The sequence below is a fragment of the Lathyrus oleraceus genome, chromosome 1 (genome assembly GCF_024323335.1).
Source record: "Lathyrus oleraceus cultivar Zhongwan6 chromosome 1, CAAS_Psat_ZW6_1.0, whole genome shotgun sequence".
Taxonomy (NCBI): Eukaryota; Viridiplantae; Streptophyta; class Magnoliopsida; order Fabales; family Fabaceae; genus Lathyrus; species Lathyrus oleraceus.
This window is the reverse complement of record NC_066579.1, coordinates 65622866-65648449: the sequence shown is the minus strand read 5'-3', so window position 1 is coordinate 65648449 and position 25584 is coordinate 65622866. Positions and strand designations below refer to the sequence as shown.

Here is a 25584-nt window from a genome sequence, read left to right as displayed (position 1 = left end):
ATGTATTGTTGTCCCTCTATCTCCTCCTTATTTTTTCGCTTCACCTTAGAGGGCGCTTTATTACAAAAGCGTCCTCTAAAGTGCGCTGTCTATTGCTCCTTATTTTTTCGCTTCACTTTAGAGAGCGCTTTTGTAATAAAGCGCCCTCTAAGGTGCGCTGTCTATTCCAGTTTTTGGCGTAGTGAAGACGGATAGCCCATATTGTCAGATCTCAGATAAATACCAGACAAACACAAATGAGACTGGATTACTTCAGATCATATATGTAAGCCCATTTGCTAGACTTTACCACGAGGATTCATATACTCATCTTACCTAGTTTTATTAGTTTGTCGATACACTAGGAGCATCTGAAGCAGAAGAAGCTGTATTTACGGAGTCAAAAATAAGTCAAAAAGACTTGATTTCCTAATCTCAGTGCATTGCCATTTAAACTGCATCATGTTTTAGTGGTACAGAGGGTGACAATCAAGAGTATTGTCATCATTTGAATCTTTGTAGAGCTTTAATTGTAATTGAGAATCAGAAGCAAATGGTCCCAGAGCGGTTCATTTGCCTCTAATCATCTATTCATAGTTATTGAGTCAGTAAATCAACGCATTCATAATTCATATGCATTTTTTACTTATCACAACATGCATTTCGCTCCGCATAAGTTTTAAAATGTCAACCAAAATAATTTTTCGGATCTACAAGCAGATAAGATGAATAAATTTTCAAACTTCGTGGAATTAACGGGCAAAAAATTTCAAAATTGAGTTTGCAGACGTCCGTATTCTTAACCTACAGTTCGTGTAGTTTAACTTGACGTGTTCGTTTTAATTTTTCGACTACTTTTTCGATTGCATTTCAATCAACCTGAGCCTTTTAACCGACCATTTTTCACTTCAAAATTTGGTCAAAACCGGTATGTTTTCGAGAATTTTATTTCACATTGATCATTTTCATGCATTCAATTTAGTTTTTCAGGTATTCAATTTTTATCCGATTATTTTTATTCTTTTGTCAAAATAATCGAAAGATTTATTTAAGATCATCTATATTTTGAGTTCCATTTAATTTATTTTATTTATTTTTAATTTATTTAGTAAAAATAACAATTTTTAATTGAAAATTTGAATTTAAATTGTTTTAGAAGACCAAGTGTCATTTTTTTCTTTTTAAAATTATTTGTAATTTGGACCATTAGAAACATGACACATGGCCTAGGATTTATATATTTTCCCTCTTCTTCTTTTCCTTTGCGAGGTTTTTAAAAGTCAGAAACTATTAATTAATTTCTTTCCATGGACCTTCTTCCTTTTCTTTCCATTTTGGTTTCCTTTTTTTTCTTTCTTCTTCCTCCATTCTTGATTCCCTCTTCTCCCTATCACCACACCTAACCGCCATCATCCCTACTGCTACCCAACCTCTTCTCCGTCTCTAAACAACAACAACAACTTAACATCCATCTTCAACTCACCAGACTTCTTCCAACATCGCGTCACACTATCAAAAGCACCACCACTGTGAAAACCATCTTTCACCTCGAAACTCAACACAACCTCCATATTAAACTCAACAACAACCTTCGAAACACACGTATTTTCAACATGATATAATTTATAGATGTAATCTTTGGATGTTTTGCCAATGACTTCTTTTGTAGATGCATTTTGGGAGGAAAATAGATATAAGGATGGAGAATTTACTTATCCAAATGATTCATGTTTTTAGTTTTCAAAGTAGAAGATTTTTGAGTTGGTTTTCATAAAGTTGGTCATTGATATATTATATTATGAGAAGTTATCTACGGTCTTGGTTTATACTATTCACAAACCAATCAAAATTTGACTACAAAACTATATATTTTTTGTAAACACTACACTAAAGATTACCTCTAACAAACTCCATGGCAGCCAACCTCGACCTGCGATAGGTACGACCAGTTACATCATGTATTTTGTAATACCTTTTCATTTTATTGTAATATTATATTTATTTATTTATTTATTTAATTATGATATTGTGTGTGTAACATATTATTTTTTAATTAGTTTAAATTATGTGTTATTGGTCTATTACATTTATTTATTTAATTATGATATTGTGTGTGTAACATATTATTTATTATTATATTTTTTACATTTTAATCGCTCATTAAAGTGTGAAAAATATTATATTTAATACTAAACTTATAAATTAATTTTATAAATTTTATCATTAGTAATTATTTGTTGTCATTATTGTTATTTTTTATTACTATTGATTAATTATTATTATTGTTATTAATAATTATTGTTACTTTTATTATCATTATTTTTGTTTATTATTATTTTTATTAATTATTTATTGATTAAATTATTTATTTTTAAATAGAAAACATGATTAATTTGTCTCTCCGATTTTCAGATGCATTGTAATTTTAGAGTTAAAAATTCAATTTAACTTTAGAAACTGCTTAGTCCCATGTAGTTTATTGACCGACCTTAGATAAAGTGATTCCTACATGAATAACTATATGACTACTTAACATAGCGCTAAAAATTCTTTATTTTAAATGTCGTTTCTTTTTACCTTTCAAAATATTGCTTAAATCATCGGTTTCTCACAGATGCATTGCAATTGCAGAGTTAAAAATTCAATTTAACTTCAGAAATTTGCTTAAATGCATAAAGTTTTATTGACCGACCTCAAATATGGTGATTCATACATGAATCGCTTTACGATTGTTTAACATAGCGCTAAATTCTTTAGTTTAAAATGTGTTTGTTTTCATTTTAAAAATGTCACTTAAATTATCGTTTTTTCCCCACATATGCGTTGCAATTTCGGAGTTAAAAATTCAATTTAACTTCAGAAATTGCTTAAATGCATAGAGTTTTGTTGACCGGCCTCAGATAGGGCGATTTCTACATGAATCGTTTTATGATTGCTTAACATATCGTTAAATTCAGTAGTTTAAAATTCCTATTTATTTTTTGTCCCTTGGTTTTCTATTGGGCCTTCTGATCCGCGGTCGCTCGCGGATCAAAAACGAGTGGTTTTTGTAAATATGTAATATAGCGACAATGACTCGAAATATCGTCTCTCAAGGATTCTTGTGGGAAAATCAATAACAGTAATAAAATAAGGGGGGGTTTGGTTTAGGTTTCCGATAAAGAAAAAACACTTAAAAGAATTGATTACTGAAATAAGTTGTTGTGAAATAAGCGATTAAAGTAACGGATCCACTGCCTCAGTTCTTACTAATCATCGACCGATGAAAATACAATTTCCCAAGCGGGACTTCTATCCTATTTGATGAAAAAATCAGTCAACAAGCGTGGAAGATTTTATGAGAACATGTTCCTATTGCCGGATTAAGCATACGGTAAATGATAGAGCAAATTAACAGTTAAGCAGAGTTAATCTACGATTAAAATTAGGAACACAGATCACTTAAATTAAATCAAATACACTATATGATAATTGAATTAAGCAAACAACAATCACATGATATAATTGAAAGGAATAGAAATTAAATTGTAAATATCATAACAATCTCAAAGTTTGAAACCTGAGTACAGTGAATCCGTCCAAAGAGGATTAGTTCTCCATGAGTTTTCAAGCTTCAACAATATTTTTTTGCGTGAATCCCCCCCGTGAACAGTACACACGTTCTCCTTAAAAAGATAAAAAATGGATCCGGTTCAAAACCCAATTGGGTCGAAAATATAACCCAGACCCACAACATGACCCAACACTAAAATAAAATTCTAATGCTGTAACTTGAAACGAAATTCTGGAATTTTGAGCTCCGAATCTGACTTCGACTCCAACACGAAAGTCGTAGCTCTCTCTCTTAGCTTTCCGGCGATTTTTAGAACGCCTCAAACGGATTCCCGGAACTCCAGTTATGATCGTTTCCGCGCAGACTGCTAAAGCTGAAAAATAAGTGCGAAAATTAAATTAAACTAAAAATAAAATAAAATATGAAAACATAATAAAATATAAAAATAAACAAAATAAAATAAAGAAATGCCTGAGTAAAAAGTAGGAGAATTGTGCATAAATATGCACTTATCAAATTCCCCCGGACTTGAACTTTTGCACTCCGAGCAAAATTGAAATAAAACAAAAAAAGCACACACACATCAATAGCTACTCATTCCAGGCTACAAGTCTTCCTCGGTTAAGTTTGCATTGATAGGTACTAATCTTGCACACTAAGGATATTGTAAGAACACTAATCCACAGTTATGCAGACATAAACCTCCTGAATACACAAATCAACTCGAATCATATTATTATACTAAAGCCTAACTTACTCATCCTTCTTTTGCCCTTTTTCATTCAGGCGCAATCACATTAAGCCCGTTATCTCCACACACTCATAGCAAGGCGACCGGTTAGTGACTCTGATCCTTTTCTGCACGGGGTTCTGGTACTTAAGTGGCATAACCCTTTGCTTACTCATTTGTAGTTGCGGGGGATCGGACCGTAATTCGCCCTACCAAGTTCAGCACCAGAAATCGTTGAACCAACTAACAACGAGTCAAAAACTTTTTTTTTGAAGGTTCTACAACCGTTGAGTTAAGTGACCGGGTGAGGGTCACCAAACTTAGAAGGTGCGTTCCTTTATTTTTTTCTCTTTTTTTTTTCTTTTTTTTTTCGGAACACTCACTTATATTCATCGGCTTCCCTGCGTAGAGTGTGTGTGAGATGGTGCCGACTGCTGAAATAAACTACTCAAGAGATGTCAGAGGATGCGAATGTACGGCTAAAACATAATAAAAATTCAACTCAATTTCCATATGCAGGAGACTTACGGTGTTAAAACAATACCGATCTTGTGAATTTTTCTCAAGTCTCCGCAAACTCGACTCAAAGTAATCTATAGCCTAAAACTTTCAAGAAGATGCATTTTCTTTTATTTTTTTAATGACTAAAAACAAACAAAACACTAACAAAAACAAAGAAAACACACGATTCCCTCCCCAACACTTAAACTAAGCATTGCCCTCAATGAAAGGACATTACTAATAAAGTAGAGAGAAGGAAAGAAAGACTCCCTGATCAAGTTGCAGTGTAGTCAGGCGCTTCCAAAGAAAGCTCCTCTATGCTGACATTTTCAGGCACCGAACTTGCATGGAATAACTTCAGACGCTGCCCGTTAACCTTGAAGACTTTGTCAGTACCTGCACTTTTTATTTCTACTGCACCATGAGGGAAAACATTAGTGACAACAAAGGGGCCAATCCATTTGGATCGAAGTTTTCCAGCCATAAGCTTAAGGCGGGAGTTAAACAATAAAACTTGTTGGCCCACAGAAAATTCCTTCCTAGAAATCATCTTATCATGGAAGTGCTTAGTTTTCTCTTTATAAATCCTAGAGCTTTCATAAGCCTCTAATCTAAGCTCTTCCAACTGTTGTAATTGGAGTTTTCTTTCAATACCTGCTTGTTGCATCTCCAAATTACAACTTTTCACCGCCCAATAAGCACGGTGTTCTATCTCAACAGGAAGATGACATGCCTTACCAAAAACAAGTCGATAAGGAGACATCCCAATGGGTGTCTTGAAAGCGGTTCTTTGAGCCCAAAGTGCGTCTTCTAGACGACGGCTCCAGTCCTTCCTGTTTGGCTGCACCATTTTCTCTAAAACCTGTTTGATCTCCCTGTTTGAGATCTCAGCTTGCCCATTAGTTTGTGGGTGATAAGTAGTAGAGACTCTGTGCATAACTCCATACTTCCGGAGTAAAGCTTCCATGGTGCGGTTACAGAAATGAGTGCCTTGGTCACTAATGATAGCTCGCGGTATTCCAAACCTGCAAAAAATATTAGACCTGACAAAATCTGCAACAACTCTAGAATCATTAGTCCTAGTGGGGATAGCTTCCACCCACTTTGAAACATAATCAACAGCAAGCAAAATATAAATAAAACCAAATGATACAGGAAAGGGACCCATGAAGTCGATTCCCCATACATCAAATACCTCACAGAAAAGCATAGGCTGCTGAGGCATTTCACTCTTGCGAGTGATGTTTGTACCTGCTATCTGGCACTCTTTGCAAGTGCGGTAAGTCTCATAAGCATCCTTAAAAACAGTTGGCCAATAGAAACCTGAATCAAGGACCTTTCTTGCCGTCCTTTGAGGACCAAAGTGTCCACCGACTTGAGATGCATGAGAAAAATTCAAAATAGATTCAATCTCATTGTCGGGGACACATCTCCTGATTACCTGATCACTACTAAACTTCCATAGATATGGATCATCCCAAACATAATATTTGGCATCACTCTTGAGTTTATGAACCTGTGATCTCGATGCACCTGTAGGAAAAACACCAGCAACAAGAAAATTAACAATGTCAGCAAACCAAGGTGTAATCCCATGCAAAAGAAACAACTGCTCATCAGGAAAGTCATCCTGAATAGGAAAAGGATCTTCATTTCTCTCTATCCTGCTCAAGTGATCAGCCACTAAGTTCTCAGCTCCACTTTTGTCTTTAATCTCTACATTAAACTCTTGGAGCAACAACATCCACCGAATCGATCTCGGTTTTGCATCCGGCTTCTTCAACAAATATTTTAAAGCTGCATGGTCAGTAAAAACAACAACCTTGGAACCTAGCAAATAAGATCTGAATTTATCAAGAGCAAAAACAATAGCTAGAAGTTCTTTTTTAGTGGTAGTGTAATTTGACTGTGCAGAGTCTAAAGTCCTAGAAGCATAGTAAATAACATGGGCAGCCTTGTTAACTCTTTGTGCAAGGACAGCCCCAACAGCATAATTCGAAGCGTCACACATAAGCTCAAAAGGGAGGGTCCAGTCAGGCGGCTGGATTATGGGAGCGGAGGTCAATGCTTTCTTCAAGAAGTCAAACGCCTGTTTGCATTTGTCATCGAAGTGGAAAGTGACGTCATTCTTCAACAAGTTTGACAGCGGAAGAGCTATCTTGCTGAAATCTTTGATGAAACGCCTGTAAAAACCTGCATGACCAAGAAAACAGCGAATCTCGCGAATGCAAGATGGGTAAGGTAGTGTAGAAATCACATCAATCTTAGCAGGGTCAACAGAAATTCCTTTTTCAGAAATTATGTGACCAAGAACAATTCCCTGCTCAACCATAAAATGACATTTTTCATAATTTAAAACAAGGTTAGTTTTGATGCATCTTTCTAAAATCAAGCTTAAACTGCTCAAGCATGCATCAAAAGAAGAACCATAGACAGTGAAGTCGTCCATAAAGACTTCCATGCAATTTTCAATAAAATCAGAAAAAATACTAAGCATGCAACGCTGGAAAGTGCCAGGAGCATTGCAAAGACCAAAAGGCATTCGCCTATAAGAAAAAGTACCGAAAGGACAAGTAAAAGTGGTCTTCTCTTGATCTTCCGGTGCAATATGAATCTGAAAGTAACCTGAAAAGCCATCAAGAAAACAATAATGTGATTTACCAGCTAGCCGTTCAAGCATTTGGTCGATGAACGGTAAAGGAAAGTGATCCTTTCTAGTAGCCTGGTTTAGTCTCCTGTAATCGATACAAACTCTCCAGCTATTCTGCACTCTAGTGGGAACAAGTTCATTCTTTTCATTTTTGATAACTGTAAGTCCAGATTTCTTAGGTACAACCTGCACTGGGCTTACCCACTTACTGTCAGAGATAGGGTAAATGATACCTGCTTGCAAGAGTTTGGTTACCTCTTTCTTCACGACATCGAGAATCAAAGGATTAAGCCTCCTTTGGGGCTGCCTTACTGTTTTCGCACCATCCTCAAGTAAAATTCTGTGCATACACATGGAAGGACTAATTCCTGGAAGGTCGGCTAATGTCCACCCGATTGCCTTTTTGTGCTTCTTCAGAACCTGCAAAAGTTTGTTTTCTTGATCGAAATCAAGGTTAGAAGAAATAATAACAGGGAGTTTTTCATTACTCTCCAAGTAAGCGTATTTCAGGTTTTCAGGGAGCTCCTTTAGCTCTAAGGACGGGGGCTGCTCGATGGATGGGGCGCTTGGGGCAGCAGGAACATCAAGAGCATCAGCTACAAAAACATATTCATCGGCGACAACTTCACCTGTAGGAAATACGTCAGCCTGCAGGGCAGCATCAATCTCAGCACACACAACACAAAGGTTAGTGTCAGTACAATCAGAACATGAATAAACATCATCAAAACCAGATGAAAAATCAAGAGAAAATAAATCAGAAAAAGTGTCATCAACTAATTCAGAAATCAACTCAATGCGAAAAATAGAGTGTTCCTCCAAAGGATGTTTCATGGCATCAAAAATGTTAAATTTTGCGATAATGTCGCCAAACTCCATGGACATGCTTCCATCATCAACATCAATTTTAGTTTTTGCCGTTTTCATGAATGGTCTTCCTAAAATGATTGGAGCTTTGCTGGACCTTGTTTCTCCCTCCATGTCAAGAATGTAAAAATCTGCAGGAAAAATGAAATCGTTAACTTGAACAAGGACATCTTCGACTATGCCGGCAGGGCGGGTGTTACTCCTGTTCGCCAACTGAATGATTAAACCTGTAGGCTGCAAAGGACCAAGACAAAGGTTATTATAAACAGAAGTAGGCATAACATTAATGCTCGCTCCTAAATCAAGCATGCAGTCATCGAATTTACTATTTCCGATGGTACAAGGGATAGCAAAAGTTCCCGGGTCCTTGCACTTTTGTGGCAAGACCGGAATAGTGAGGGCTGAAACATTCCCTTCGCCCGTAAATTTTTCAGATGAAGGTCGGGGCTGAATAAAGGAAGAAATATTCCTTCCCAAATTGACTCTCTCACTTCCCTTCATCCTCCTCTTGTTGGTGCACAAATCCTTAGAAACTTAGCATACTTAGGAACCTGCTTAATCACATCAAGTAACGGGATGTTTACCGCAACTTTTCGGAAAACATCTAATATCTCTCTTTCTTTGTCTCCCTCCTCAATTCTCTTATTTTTCAGAACTCTATGTGGGAAGGGGACTGGTGGTACGTGCTCTTTTTCTTTAATTTTTTCAGTTTCGACCACAACAGAAGAAGGAGAAGGAGGTTCAGCAGACAATTCAGAAGTAGGAAGTTCAGAAGTTACCTCAATGATTTTTTTATTTTTTTCAGGGGCTGATTCTGTAACTTTTCCGGATCTCAAAGAAATTGCACTCACATTAGCATTAGGACCATTTGGATTGATAACTGTTTGGGCTGGAAGTTGGTTCGACCCTGGGCTTGCATGTTATTCATTTGAGTAGCAAGTTGTCCCATCTGCGTGTTCAAGTTCTGGATGCTAGCATCGGTCCTTTGTTGGAACTGAAGGTTGTTGACGGCCATTTGTTTAACAAGTTCCTCTAAAGAAGGTCCGGAAGGTGTAGGGGCAGCCGCTTGAGGTGGGTTAGGTTGTTGGCTTGTTTGTGAGTTTCCATATCGGAGGTTTGGATGGTTCCTCCAACTCGGGTGGTACTTATTAGTGGACAGGTCGGGAATGTTGTACCGGTTCTGGTTGTTACTTTGGTTGTAAAGGGCTGCAGCATAAGCTGGAGGTAATTCAGTAGGCTTATCATCTTGCAAAATAGGACATGTATCAGTAGGATGATCAGAAGAGGTACAAATGCCATATAACCTTGGTGGTGTTTGAAGTTGTTGGGTTGCTTGAGCCTTACCTACGACTATCATCTGCTGCACTAAATCCTTCAGTTCATTCATTTTATTTTCGAAGGCTTTGTCGGAGTGAGAAACATGAGAGGATACATGAATTTCGTTCACACCCTTTATTTGGACAGAATTATTTCTTGTGGTGAACTGTTGGGAATTTAGTGACATATTCTCAATTAGAGCCTTGGCAGCAGCCGGAGTTTTATCGACAAGTGCTCCACCACTAGCAGCATCAAGAATGTTCCTATCCATCGGTAACAATCCCTCATAAAAGTACTGGATGAGTAGCTGCTCGGTGATCTGGTGCTGAGGGCAGCTGGATACCAACTGTTTAAACCTCTCCCAATATTCGGTCAAAGACTCATTACCCTGTCTAATACCACATATCTCTTTTCTTATCGAGGCAGCTCTGGAGGCAGGAAAGTATCTCTCAAGGAACACTTTTTTCAGAGCATTCCAGTTTGCAATTGAATTTGGCTCGAGGGAATATATCCAATCCTTTGCTGCACCCTGCAATGAAAAAGGAAAAGCTCGAAGTTTGATATGATCTTCAGTGATCCCTTCAGGCTTCAGTGGCGTAGAACACACCACTTGAAATTCTTTCAGATGTTTGTGAGGATCTTCACCTGCAAGACCACTAAACTTGGGCAACAAATGGATTAAACCTGATTTTAACTCAAAAGGAACAGCATCAGCAGCATACTCAATACACAAACCGTTGTAATTCACATCAGGTGCAGCTAACTGCCTTAAGGTTCTATTATCAGCCATTGCAAAATCAAGCTCAGAATCCGAAGCAAACAAGTTATGCAAATAGTCAGACTCAGAATCAGACTCAATTGTGGGTGGTGAACTATTGGTAGCCTGGACTGTTCTACGTTGTGTGTGCAAAGTTCTCTCTATTTCAGGATCAAAAGCAACAATTTCAGAACAGCGAGACCTAGTAGCCAGGACTAACGGAACAGCAATGCAGCAACAGCAACAATAGTGAAAATTCCAACAATGTCCTAAAAAACAAACACAAAGAAAGAAATCGATCAAAAATAATTCAAAAAAATAAACTGACACCGAAATTAATCTAATGACTTAAAAATATAATTTTGAGATTTTTTTCGGAATTTTCTAAAACTATCAAAACAGAAAAAAAAATCATAAAAAATAGAAAAATAAGGAATTTCATTTTTTAGGGTGTCGTCCACTATTTATTCCATAAATAAAGGCTTTTGATTACTGATTTTTTCCTAATGAATCGACAAAAAATCGGAATAATCTGAGACAATTTGTTTAAAAACAGATTTTTTTTATCCCAAACCGCAAAAAGACCAATACGCAAGTTGGACGAAACTGCGAGGAAACTAGGACCTATACGCTTAGACACTAAACCTATGACTCTAAAAACGATTAAAAGAAACAAGAATCCCCGGCAACGGCGCCAATTTGATCCGCGGTCGCTCGCGGATCAAAAACGAGTGGTTTTTGTAAATATGTAATATAGCGACAATGACTCGAAATATCGTCTCTCAAGGATTCTTGTGGGAAAATCAATAACAGTAATAAAATAAGGGGGGGTTTGGTTTAGGTTTCCGATAAAGAAAAAGCACTTAAAAGAATTGATTACTGAAATAAGTTGTTGTGAAATAAGCGATTAAAGTAACGGATCCACTGCCTCAGTTCTTACTAATCATCGACCGATGAAAATACAATTTCCCAAGCGGGACTTCTATCCTATTTGATGAAAAAATCAGTCAACAAGCGTGGAAGATTTTATGAGAACATGTTCCTATTGCCGGATTAAGCATACGGTAAATGATAGAGCAAATTAACAGTTAAGCAGAGTTAATCTACGATTAAAATTAGGAACACCGATCACTTAAATTAAATCAAATACACTATATGATAATTGAATTAAGCAAACAACAATCACATGATATAATTGAAAGGAATAGAAATTAAATTGTAAATATCATAACAATCTCAAAGTTTGAAACCTGAGTACAGTGAATCCGTCCAAAGAGGATTAGTTCTCCATGAGTTTTCAAGCTTCAACAATATTTTTTTGCGTGAATCCCCCCCGTGAACAGTACACACGTTCTCCTTAAAAAGATAAAAAATGGATCCGGTTCAAAACCCAATTGGGTCGAAAATATAACCCAGGCCCACAACATGACCCAACACTAAAATAAAATTCTAATGCTGTAACTTGAAACGAAATTCTGGAATTTTGAGCTCCGAATCTGACTTCGACTCCAACACGAAAGTCGTAGCTCTCTCTCTTAGCTTTCCGGCGATTTTTAGAACGCCTCAAACGGATTCCCGGAACTCCAGTTATGACCGTTTCCGCGCAGACTGCTAAAGCTGAAAAATAAGTGTGAAAATTAAATTAAACTAAAAATAAAATAAAATATGAAAACATAATAAAATATAAAAATAAACAAAATAAAATAAAGAAATTCTTAAGTAAAAAGTAGGAGAATTGTGCATAAATATGCACTTATCACCTTCTTACAACGATATTTTTGTTATTTACAGTTGTTTATTAAACTTGTTTTTTTGTTAATTGTTGTACTATTTCCCCCCATTTGACAATTCGTACCCCCACCCCTGTGGTGTGTAATAAGTTTACCGCTTTCCCTTTTATTGTTATCATGTTAGTTGATTGTTAATTCAAGTTTAAAATCAACACTTTCAAAAAAGAACAACAAATATTTGATCCAACGTCGAGCAATTTTCACAAATAAGAACCATTTCCACTATCCACTTCTCAAATCATTCCATCCTATTTCAACTCAACGCAAATAATAAAAACCTTGATCAAACATCGAGTGTATTTTCCCTAATCAAATCCAAAGTACCTAATCATGCTTAAAATATTGTTTCAAAAGGGTGAAAAGGGAGATGGTCTAGAGCCTTCGATTCCTCTCCTCAATTGTTTGGATACGAGTTGTCTTACTCGATCATTCGAGCAATTATCATCTGTTAAAAAATTTCTAATTTGATTCACCACAAATTTCTTTCATAATAAAAACTTAAGTTAAACTCAATTTTGTAATAAACTTGGACAAAAAAGGAGGTGGTCTGGAGCCTTCTATTCCTTTCCCCGAGTACTTGGATACAAGTAACCTTACTCGATCATTTGAGTATTTGTCGTACGCCCAAAATACATTAACCTTATCTAAATCCTTTTGTAATTAAGGAGGAAAACAGAGATGATCTAGAACCTTCTATTCCTCTTCTCAAGTACTTGGATATGAGTAGCCTTACTCGGTCATTCGAGTAATCGTCATCCAACAAAACACTCAACAAATCAAACTTGTTTTCCGCCCTTGTCCGACTTCAAAAACCTTTTCAGAAACAAGTGTGTTTTATCCGTATCGACGTGAAACAAAAAAAGACTTCAGCCTCCAAGAGCGAGCAACAAGTAAAGGTTTAATCACTCGATATGTTTAAAGGATCACTCCTTAAAAGCAATCAACCAAATAGTTCTCTTTTAGTAGAACTATATAGCCTTTAGTTCTCTATAACACCTGGAGATACGTAGTAGCAGGATTGAGAAATCTTGTTAGGCACCCCTTTAATAAAAAAACATTTATCTTTTTTTTTCTTTTCCTCACTAAGTAAGTAGAAGATCATAATTAACTTAGCTAACACTTTATCACAAATCTAACTAAGAGGTTCTCATTGAGTACAACGGATGTAAGGGGTGCTAATACATTTCTCTTGCATAACCGACTTCCGAACCCGAATTTGGTTGCGACGATAATTTTCTTTTTTTCTTTTCTTAGGGGTTTTATCGATATTTTATCTTTCCTATTTTGGAATAAATAAATTTTGGTGGTGAATCTGTTCGAACATCTTTTTCGCGAGCGCCTCACGAAGGATTGCATTTTTCGAGATGCGACAACAAGACGCATGACCATCCAATATACAAAGTTCATATCAAAATTACAATTTGAATCCTCCTCATCAAGATAAAACTTCAAAATTGGAGGACATTCTAAATCAGTTTATGCGATTGTATATTGTGTATCAAAAGAACACTAATGCATCCATTAAGAATCTCAAAACTCAAGATGGTGAAATAGTTAAGCAGCTGGTTGATCAACAAGGAGGGACGTTTATTGCAAACACTCCAACAAATCCAAAGGAACATTGAAAATTAATTAAAACTCAAAGCGGTAGAATGATTGACAAGGGCATTGGTGATAACTTAGAAACGGAAAGAATTGTTGTTGAGAAGAAAGAAAAACAAGAGGGAGAAAAAGAAGAAAGTGAAAAAGAAATAGAATAAAAGAATAAAGAGGAAGAATTAGTTAAATATGGAAGAAAAAAAAAGAATCAGATAAAAAGAGAGTGAAAAGTGGAAGACAAAGAGTAAAAAAGCTAGAGAGGAGAAAGGGAATATGAAGAATCCTCTGGTGCAACATTTTCCTTATCTGCACGGTCCTACCAAGAAAGATAAAAAAAGATAGTATGAAAGGTTTCTGGATATATTCAAACGTTTGCAGATTAATATTTTGTTTATTGAAGCCCTGGAACAAATGCCTACATATGCTAAATTCATGAAAGAGATTATAACAAAGTAAAAGAGATACGCAAATGAGGAAACCATTACTTGAATGCTAGTTATAGTGCCATTATTCATAGAACCCTTTAGAAGAAAGAAAAATATTCTGAGAGAGTTACATTACCTGTCACCATAGGAAACATAAATGTTTACAAATCACTGATTGATATGGGTTCAAGCATAAATCTTATACCATTATTAATGATGAAGCGAATAAGTGATCTTAACATAAAGCATACAAATATGTCATTTCAACTAGCCGAAAAATATATCACACGTCCATCACTAATATCTGAAGATGTTTTGGTTAAGGTGGACAAATTTATGTTTCCGATAAACTTTGTTGTGATGGATATATAAGAAGATGATGATGTTATGTTGATCCTAGGCAGATCTTTCATGAGGAAAGCAAGAATGATGATTGATATTGACGATGGATTGATGAAAGTCCAAGTCCATGATGAAGAGTTCGGTTACAACATAGTCTAATCAATGAAGCATTCAAAAGACAAGAGAGTTTGTTTTAAAATAGATGTTACTGATGAAGCCATCATGGATGTGCGAAAGTAAATGCATATACTAACTCCTATGGAACGAGCACTAACAAATGAACTCAATGTCCTTAATGCGAAAGAAGAAAAATATATTGAAGAGTGCTTGAAAGAACTTGATACATTAAAAGAAGTTCCCCCTCTTGAAGCTAAAATATAAGAATTGAAAAGTGAACCAAAAACGGATGATTCCAAACTTGAATTGAAGATGTTACCATCACATTTGAAATATGTATTTTTAGAAGAAAGTGACAACAAACCAGTCATTATCAGCAGTTCACTATCCATTCAGGAGGAACACAAATTGATTTAAGTTTTGAAAGGGAATAAGAAACCAATATCATGGGTGCTATCTGATTTAAAAGGTATCAGTCCATATTCATTTATGCATAAGATCTTGATGGATGAGAGTTTTAAACTTGTAGCTCAACCTCAACGTCACTTGAATTCTTCCATAAAAGAGCTTATGAGGAAAGAAGTGGTGAAATTGTTGGAAGTAGGAATAATGTATCCAATTGCAAACAGTGGTCGGGCGAATCCTATTCAGGTAGCTCCAAAGAAATGAGGTATAACAGTTGTCACAAATGACAATAATGAACTGATTCCGACAAGAATTGTCATGAGATAGAGAATGTGTATAGATTATCGGAGGCTTAACCAAGCCACCAGAAAAGACCACTTACCATTTCCGTTTATGGATCAAATGTTGGAAAGACTGCCAGGTCAATAAGACTTCCATATTTCTGGAAAGACTGTCATGTTTTCTTACTAATTCTTGAACCGTCATGTTTTCTTGAACCGTCAATAATCTTACTATTTCTTGATCAAATGTCGGAAGGCTTAAAGGAAAAATTGAAAATTGCACCCATTATCACAATGCATGATTGGACACTTGATTTCGAACTTATGTGTAACATTAGTGATTATGTAGTAGGTGGAGTTTTGGGTCAGAGGAAGAATAAAAAATTTCATTCCATGCATTATGCAAACAAGGTTTTTAATGAGGCTCAAGTTAATTAGGCTACCAAAAAAAAGAATCGCTTGCAATAGTGTTTGCATTTGAAAAATTTAGATCTTATCTCATTGGTTCAAAGATAATTATATATACTAACCATGCATTCATAAAGTATTTGGTCACCAAGTCTAATTCTGAGCCTAGACTCGTAAGATGGATTCTTTTTCTACAAGAATTTGATCTAGAAATTTGGGACAAAAAGGGAACAAAAAACTTGGTAGCAGATTACTTATCTAGATTGGTGAACAATGAGATAATCAAACAAAAATGTGAAGTTATGGAGGAGTTTCCTGATTAGAAGTTACTCATGGTGCAAGAAATATCGTGGTTTGCAAACATAGTCAATCATAAAGTAACCAGTTTGATACTTGATGATTTCAACTCGCGACATAAAAATAAATTCCTCCGAGATGCAAATTAATATGTTTGGGATGATCCATAATTGTTCAAAAATGTATCAGATAACCTCTTGAAAATATTTATTACCAAAGAGGAAGCTAGAAGCATAATATGACATTGTTATAATTCTCCATATGGTGGTCATTACAACGGAGAGAGAATTGTGTCCAAAGTTCTACAGTCTGGGTTTTATTGGCATTCTCTGTTTAAATACATGCATGAAGATACTAAAAAATGTGACAACTGCCAAAGGACTAGAGGAATATCCAAATGAAACAAGATGCCTTCACAAAATATGCTTGAAGTGGAAGTTTTTTATTGTTGGGGTATAGATTTTATTGCTCCATTTTCCTTGTAATTCTTAAATGAATATATTTTGGTAGCAGTAGATTATGTTTCAAAGTGGGTGGAAGTGATTGCATCATCAAAAGATGATGGCAAAATAATGATTAGGTTTCTCAAAAATAACATCTTCACTCGTTTTGGAACTCCTATGGTACTCATCACTGATGGAGGGTCACATTTTTGCAACTCTCAATTAGCAAAACCCCTTGAGCATTATGGAGTCACATACAAGGTAGCATCACCTTATCATCCGTAAACCAATGGGAAAGTTGGGGTCTCTAAAAAATAGATTAAAAAGATCCTTGAAAGAACTATTTCAACATCAAGAAAGGATTGTTCTATAAAACTTGAAGGTGAGAAAAATACAGAAGAAGGGGAGGGGGTTGAATTGTTTATGTTAATTATTTTTTAACTTCTAAAAAACCAGCTTCGGAATCGGAACACGGAGTTAGTCTGCAATAGAAAGATAAACAATCAGAAGTAATACGTAAATGAACATACAAAATCTATCATGGTTCCTCTTCTAAACTGAGAGTAGTCCAGTCACCTTGTTCAACAAGAGATTTTAACTATAATCAATCTTGATTACAACTTTGCTCAACCAATCCAAAAAGAGACTTCATTTCTCAATTAATCCTGAAAGAAAATTCCGCTCGGGTAACCCTGTAAGAGACTTCTGCTCAATTACACCTGAAAGAGACTTCACTGCTCAAGCACGCAGGCAAGAGACTTCCTCTAATTTAAACAAATAGCTTAGTAGAAATAATTACAACTATACTTTAATACACAATCAGAAGTATAGAAGTACTGCAACAACTACAATGTATCTTAAACACTTAATATTTCTAAGGTATACATAGATAAGAAATCTTAAGAGCTTATGCAAATGAGTATATGGAACTTTAGCTCGAATTTTATTCTCAACGCGTTCTATTAGATTGTGTAGTAGTTGTATAACTTTCCTTCAAGTCTCCAGCTTCATTTTATAGAGGCGATAAAAGATTCGTTTGAAAGTTGTTTGCACAAGAGAAACATTGAAATGCAGCAGCTCCAATGAAATGCAGCAGCTCCAAAAGAGATTCGCTGGAAGACAAATCATGTTAACATCTTCAACCAGAGTGTAAAAACATAGTCCACTACATACTAGGAATAAACCAGGTGAGGGGGCAAACTAGACAAGTCCCATCAGCTTTTCTTGAGCCTTGCACTAAGGGACTCGAGTTGACTTTTACGCTTAGTCGGATGTTGACAATATAGGTCTTCTATGGGGAAAGAGTACGAACCAGAGGCTGATATTTTCAAGATAAGGACTCCAGAGTCTGAGTTATCACCAGAGGCAGAAGTATCATGACTATAGTATGATCCTTCACAGGCTGATCCTTCAAAGTCATCAAATTTTGATCCATCAGAATCTGAGACATTCAGCTTGTCAACAAATGCTTTCAGCAGGGTCAATTTTGAGTATACTTTAGGGTTTATGATACAACATACTTAAACATATGTTAGTATACCTGATCAGTCACCATTTGTGTTATAGTTATTATCCTTTTAATAGGTGAAAGTAGACGAGTTATTTGCATTTTTCATATAGTTTGAGTGATTTATATGTCAGTTTCTTTAATTTCATATTTATCTATGTTTTAATCATTTATGTTTTTTTTTATCTTTTTGGGAAGGTTAACGTGTTTCGTAGTTCGGAGGAAGTCAATGATATGGTCGGAAAAGGAAAACGGAGAATTTTCAGAAAAATTGGAAAAGTCTATTTTTCAGCATGTTTTACAGCATGATAGACGTGTGGTATTTTGATCATAACTAAAGTGTTGTAACTAGGAATGATGTGGGACAATGGAAAATGAAAGCTAACATCCATGGCTATAACTTTCATGAATACATCAAAGATTAATTCGTAATTGTCAGCCCATATGTGTATCAACTTAGTCATACGCGTATCAGATCTGAAAAAATGCACAGTTGCTGCCAGTACATGTAATGCTAAGTCATTACACGTATTGCCTCATTCCCGTACACGTTTGATACGATTTCAAAAAGGAGGGAGAAAAAAATGAGCTTCTGCCCTTACGCGTAACAAGGAAGGCATTACGCGTAATGACATGCCTGGAATGCTTGCCAGGATGCTTACGCGTAGAAGACTGAGGCAATGAACAGGGCATTACGCGTAACAGGTAGGTCAATACGCGTAATGAGCCCAAAAAACTCAGGAAGCCTAAAATGTGTTGATTTAACCCGAAAATGCGATCTTTCGAGGGTTGGACGATTTTTTACGGAAAATACACGTTTTGAAGGCTGGAGAACTCAGATTTTAACGGTGGATTCATATTTTCATGAGTTATTCGCGATTGAAGATCAATTTGTATCAATTTATCTATAATTACAACAATTTCAATTATGTTTTGTTTTATTTCTATGAGAAGCTAAACCCCTCAATGTTAAGGGGTGTCCCTGATTTGGATTTGTAATGACTCTGATATCATTATTGCAATGACAATCTATTTTCCATAATTAATTATTCTTCTGTTGTTCTTAATGCTTGCTATGTCGGACAAATAGGTTTGACTTAAGGTTAACGGTTAGGCTGGACCACCATTGTTAATGTCTGCTTGAGATTATTCTATAGTAGATATCACATAGGACTAGGGATACCCTATAGAAACCGGAATATTCTTGATAATTGAATGCTTAATTTCATCTTTAATTCTCTATGGACCTAGGAATTAGGTTGGATGATTAAAGATTTTCTCACTAAGGACTTAGGAGTAAACACCCTGAAGAACTGGTAATTAGTTAGTTAAAATAAGTTGTTGTAGTGTTAATTCATAGTTGTTACTGAATCGGATCATACACATTCTCTAGTCTATATTACGCATATATGTTTTAACCGTTCACGTACTTTATTTATTTTATTTGCAATTGCTTTCATAATTTCACCAAATTATCCCAAAACCCCCAAGATTTTGTTTAGTTGAAATTAATCTAGAACTCTGTATCGTCAAGCAGTCCTTGAGATCGATATTGGGGATTTCCCCTTGTTATTACTACATTGGCAGATTAGTACACTTGCTAATTTACTGATCAATATCTAATTTCTCTTTAAGTACATTGTTATCATCAAAATCCAATGTGTATAAACAAATCTTGTTCCAATAATCTCCCCATTTTTTATGATGACAAACAAATGCATTTAAGAACAATTGTTGGTCAGTTTAGTTAATTTGATAACATCAGAGTCTGAGGTTTGTAAGCTCCCTCTGAGTCTAATATTTCTAAGATTGAGTTTTGTAAGCCCCCCTAAGTCATATCTAAGTTAATTAAACTTATCTTTATAGCATAAAACATATATGTTCATATTTAAGCAATAAAATAGGTTCTAATGAGGGTTCGGGTAAATAAAAGTATTTCAAAAATACTTCAATCCTCTTAAATACTCCAATAAATTTCTCCACTTTTGTCATCAACTAAAAGTGAATAAATACATGTCGACACACACACACACACACACACAGAGAGAGAGAGAGAGAGAGAGAGAGAGAGAGATAGAGAGATAGAGAGAGAGAGAGAGAGAGAGAGAAAAGATATTTGAGAAAAGAAATATGTGGGGAAAAAATTAAATATGATAAAAATAAATAAAAAATGTTTTCTTTTCTCTTTCCAGAAAAAAAGTGCTTTTCAAAGGAAAGAGAAATGGCTTAGATTGGGTAAAGAAAATTCTCCCCTGCTCGAGACAGTCAGACTCTCGTCAAGTTTCCAAGAATATGAACCATCATAAGTAATCATTGAAGTAGTGAGCTAGAAGACCGATCGTATCATTAAATATAATATGTAATTTAACCTCCATAAGCAACTTAAAAGACACTTAAGATCCTCTATAAAAGCACACCTCTATAGTCTGAAATATCACATCTTCACCCAACTCTTATCCTTCTCAATCAAAATCATGACTCCCTCTGAAGCAACCAAAATCACTGTCTCATCAGAGACCACAGTGGTTAAAGAGACCAACACCACTGTGGAGCACCACTAGTCATCAAATGAGGAAGTCTAGCCTTATGGATCAACCACTGCGAGAGGGGCACTTAGGGTCATGAAGGCTTCCAAAAAGAAGAATACACTCAAGATGAAAAAGAAGAAGAAGGTACCAAAGAAGATTGTTTACTTTGACTCTGATTAAGGTTCAGAGGAGTGAGATATAGATGGGAGATATGCTTTTGTGCTCGAGGATATTGTTCAAATTTAGATAAACTTATGTAGATCAATCCTCTTCTACTCTTCTTCCAAACTTAATGAAATATGAATATTTTTGTAATGATACTTTATGAATAGTCATTTTATTCTTTATCAATGATCAAATCACTAGAGAAGAGAAAAAAATTCAACCAATTGAGCACAAACTAACAAAACAATTTTTTAATTTTATCAGAGGATATAAATATTCCCAAATAATGTAGCTCACACATAAGAATATGAGAAAAGGAGAAAAACAAATATCAACAACTATTAACATAGATAAGAATTAGTTTTAAGAAGTTAAACACATAAGAAAGTATATAATAAATAACATGAGTTCAATGAGAATGAATAAAGAAAACAAAAAAATAGGTTCTAAATCCTAAGCCTAAGGTTTCTTCAGCAGATCCAGAACAACTTTAAGATCAACACCCATGATGTCTTATCTGGTATCCATATACTTCATCCTTTCATCCATTTCAGCTTGCTTAATAACCATGGCTTATTGAACAGCGGAAGTAGAGGCCAACTTTGCTTCTAAAAGCTCTTGCCTTCTACTAGAAGAGATGACAGATTATGAGGTGGCATCCTTTAGATTCTGAAGAAAAAATATACAATAGAGGTTTAGAGAGACTCCCACTTAGCAGTATAAGCAGTTGGGCCAGAAGTAGAAGTTCTCTCTTCAACCAAATCCTGCACTTTATCAAGAAAGATAGATTTGATTTCTTCTAGGTTAGTTTGGATAGCAGGTGGAAGAGATTAAGTGTTAGTTTGTGAAGGGCCAAAGGATTGGTAATTTTGGAAAGTTGTGTTTAGGGAAGTTTTAGGATGAAGAAGGTCAAAAGAGATATGTTCAGATTCAATTCTAGGTTCAGATGCAAATTGAACTAGGGATAGATCCTGAACAATTTGTCCAGTTTCAATTTGAAGTTCAGATGCTACTTGACCTTGGAGTTGAGTCTGAACAGGGCTAGGTTCTTTATGAGGTGTGGATTTAGGTGATAGAGAAGTAGGTTGTGTTTGTGGTCAAGTTACATGTTCAACTTCAGAAGTATAACATATTTGGTTAGATGGTAAGTTTTGAGGAGAGAAGGTTTGCATAGGGATGCTTTAATAGGTTTAATGATCACATGTGGATGTTTTACTGTTTTGAGGTTACGGTGAGCTTCGAACCCAACTTCGTCATATTCTGACTCAGAACTAATAGAAGAAGCTTTCCCACTAGAAACATCTATGGGAGTTTCAAGCTTGGTATTTAGAGGTGATGGTTGTTCAGAAGCAAAAAATAGAATTAACTAATTCTGAACATCAGTGGATTCACCAATAGGGAGTGAGGTGTGTTTTGGAGATTGATTGGGTGAGGAATTCGATTTAGAGTGGAATAATCCAAATCATCTTCCAAGATACAATTCAGATTTATACTTGTCATACCAGTATTCAGAGCTTCTGAAGTAGCTAGATTATCTTCTTCAATAGCTTTAGAAAAGACTTCTTCAAGAATACTACAAGCTTCACTCTCAATAGACTCTAACCCAATAATAACTTCAGCATCCTGAACCTCAGCATTCTCCAAAACAATTCTAGTACCCGCATCATCTTCCACCATAGTTTTAGAGGTTTCAGGATGTTTTTCCGCATGCTCCAACAGAGCAGAGGACAATAGTTGGGCACCCCTAAATACAGGTTCAACATCATTCTTCTGAACTGCAACAACTATATTCACCTTCCTTCTCACCAAGAAAACACCAACATCCTCTTCTTACTCTTCAATCTCATCAGGTACTACTATCTTCCTCAATTTCCTCTTCCTTAATGGAGTATCGGTATAAGAATATTCCTTATGAGGAGTTCTTCCACTTCTAGTCTTAAAAGGAATTAAGTCAGTAGGTGTAATGACTTCTACAATCTCTTTCTCAAACTCATTCCTTCTCTTATATGACTTCTGAACTACCTCTTGAGAATCTAAAACAACCTGCTTTCTCTTATAAGAGGATTTGAGCACTTCAACGGGGTTTTCAAGTAAGTCTCTGTATTTTAAAGTTACTCCTTATTTGAATGTATGTTCAATGTATAATCTGATTACTTTTGGATTGTCCATCTTGGTGATGATAGGATAATCCTCAAGATAATCAAAAATAGTACATCTAACTGAGAAATGAACATTTGAAGTCACCACATCACTTTTCTTTAGAAGCTCCATGTTGGCAAGAACAGAAGCAGACATAATGTTCCCATAGATCTCATCCAGATTCTCACTGTCATGCAAAGTTTTAATGGAATTAATTAGGCGATCCTAATAAAACAGTTCAAACAACAGTCTAGCATAAGGATCATTCTTCTTGTGATGCTTAGTTCTCTCCTTGATAGATTTATAAATATGATTGAAGATGTAGGAAGAGAGATTGGTCTTATCTTCATTCTTCAGGTATAAAATGAAGTGCTTGTGATCCTATGAAATATTAGCAGTGCTACCTTCTCTAGGGATCAGACAGCTAATACGGATTTTGAATAGAAGCTTAAAATCCTTTTGCATGTTCTTAACCTTTCCAAAGTAAGAAGAACAAAAGTTTCCGAAGTTATCAAACAAGCATCTTTTGATGGCTTCTGCTTCAGAACTGTTCTCTTTAGTGTTCAAAACAAACCTTCCATAGTTTGGTACTTTCAAAAGGTTATTAATTTTCTTATGAGTGATGACAACATCAACACCTATCACTGCTGATCTAGTTTATACTTCTTCAAACTAACTTTTCCTCTACTATTCCCTTTCAAGGAACTGTCATTTTGTACCAATAGACTCAACTCCGCAGATGCAACATATTCAACAAAATTTCCAGCCTGAAGTATATCAAAGAATACCGACCACTCATGTACCCTGAAGTAGCTCCATAGGTCAAACCCGTTATGATTGAAAGACTCTAAGTCAACAATTTTTTCCACCAAAAGCTTTAGATCATTCTGATTGATATACATTGCCTTGGGCTTGATATTCATACTTTTACCATACTTGACAATCATGTGAGCTTGTTGAGCAGTAGATGAAGATGTCATTGTAGAAGGAGTTTTTAGGGTTTCTTTTTAAAAAGGAGTTTTTCAGAGGAGATTAGAGAAGATAAGAGTGTGGGAAGAGTGATTTTGAGTGTAAAATTACTTAAAAGTGATTTTGTTATGAAGAGAGAGAGAGAGAGAGAGAGAGAGAGAGAGTCTGATATGAAGAGTGGTTTTGAGTGTAAAATTACTTAAAAAATATAAGCAAAACAAATAGGCAAGAAGAATATTTAATTGAGACAAACACAATAAAGAACAAAGGAGTTTTTACCCAACAACAATAACCCGTGTGTCAGAAGACATTCCAGATTTATGACACGTAAGAGGACAGGTGTCAGAGGCATATACAACAATTGTGTCCACTAGTGTGCATATCAGAGGCATTTAATCTTATACTTAGTTTAAAAGATTGAGATGGTTTAGAGGCTATTATACATCAGATGTTGGTTCAGAGCTTCTCATCATAGTAGCTTCTGGACATCATCAAACTCTGCTACTTAGAAAACATGGTTTGATCCTTCTTTCTCACTTTCACTATTTTTCTACATATCTCTCATTTCTCACTTTAGTTCTGCCTTAATTTTGAGGGTGAATGTTTGCTTTGTGATGATCTTTATTTTTGATAAGGGGGAAGTTGTAAATTGCTCAATAGTGTATTATATTGTGTAATATTTTTCTTGTAAGAATGTAATGTTTGTTTTTGAGTTAAACCATTAAAATCTCTTGTTTGATTGTGAGGTAAACAAAGTAAAAAAAAATATTGGGAAGGTCTCCGTAGTGAAAAACTCTCAGTAGCTTAGCCATCTGTTAAAAGCTCTTTCTTTGTTAATGAGTTTAGCCTTTGCACTACGCCAAATAAGGGAAAAGAGGGCGCTTATTTTGGCCTATAACAGCGCTTTTAAGCGCCCTCTAAAGTGGCGCTGGCATAGGTAAAGACAGCACTTTGTTTTCCTGGAGAAAGCGCTGTCTAAAGTGGCCCTTTAAGGGCCACATTATAGTGCGCTTTCAGAAAAAAGCGCCCTCTGGAGTGGTCCATAAAGGGACACCTTAGAGGGCGTTTTCTGGAAAAAGCACCCTCTAAAGTTGTCAATGTAAAGTGTTTAGAGGGCGCTTTCTGGAAAAAGCGCCCTCTAAAGTTGTCAATGTAAAGTGTTTAGAGGGCGCTTTCTGGAAAAAGCGCCCTCTAAAGTTGTCAATGTAAAGTGTTTAGAGGGCGCTTTCTGGACAAAGCGCCCTCTAAAGTTGTCAATGTAAAATGTTTAGAGGGCGCTTCCTACAGAAAGCGCCCTCTAAAGTGTTAAGCGCCCTCTAAAGTTGTCAATGTAAAGTGTTTAGAGGGCGCTTTCTGGACAAAGCGCCCTCTAAAGTTGTCAATGTAAAATGTTTAGAGGGCGCTTCCTACAGAAAGCGCCCTCTAAAGTGTTAGTTATTTTAAAAAAATTTGTTTGAAAAACAGTGGATATTTAATTGGTAACCTGTTCGCATGCTGCAAAAGTGTAAAATTCATATTGATTTCATCCTTTAATCCAATGTTATACACCATTAATCCATTGATATATACAACATGAATCCATTTATATACAACATTAATCCTCCATATATACAACATAATATATGATTCTTTGATCAACAATATACAACAACATATTCATGATTTAGTAAAAGTACAACAACAATATACAACATATATACAACAACAGCATACAACAACAACATTCCATACATATATGTACAACAATATACAACCTAGCTATATGATTCTTTGATCAACAATGAATTGACACAATTCATCCTTCATTTCATCCAA

At 35.6% G+C, this 25584-nt stretch overlaps 1 pseudogene; it reads right to left on the bottom strand.

Annotated features, from left to right (window-relative positions):
- Positions 1–5037: 5037 nt before the first annotated feature.
- Positions 5038–23780, bottom strand: LOC127091610 (uncharacterized; annotated as a pseudogene).
- Between the last annotated feature and the right edge of the window lie 1804 nt (positions 23781–25584).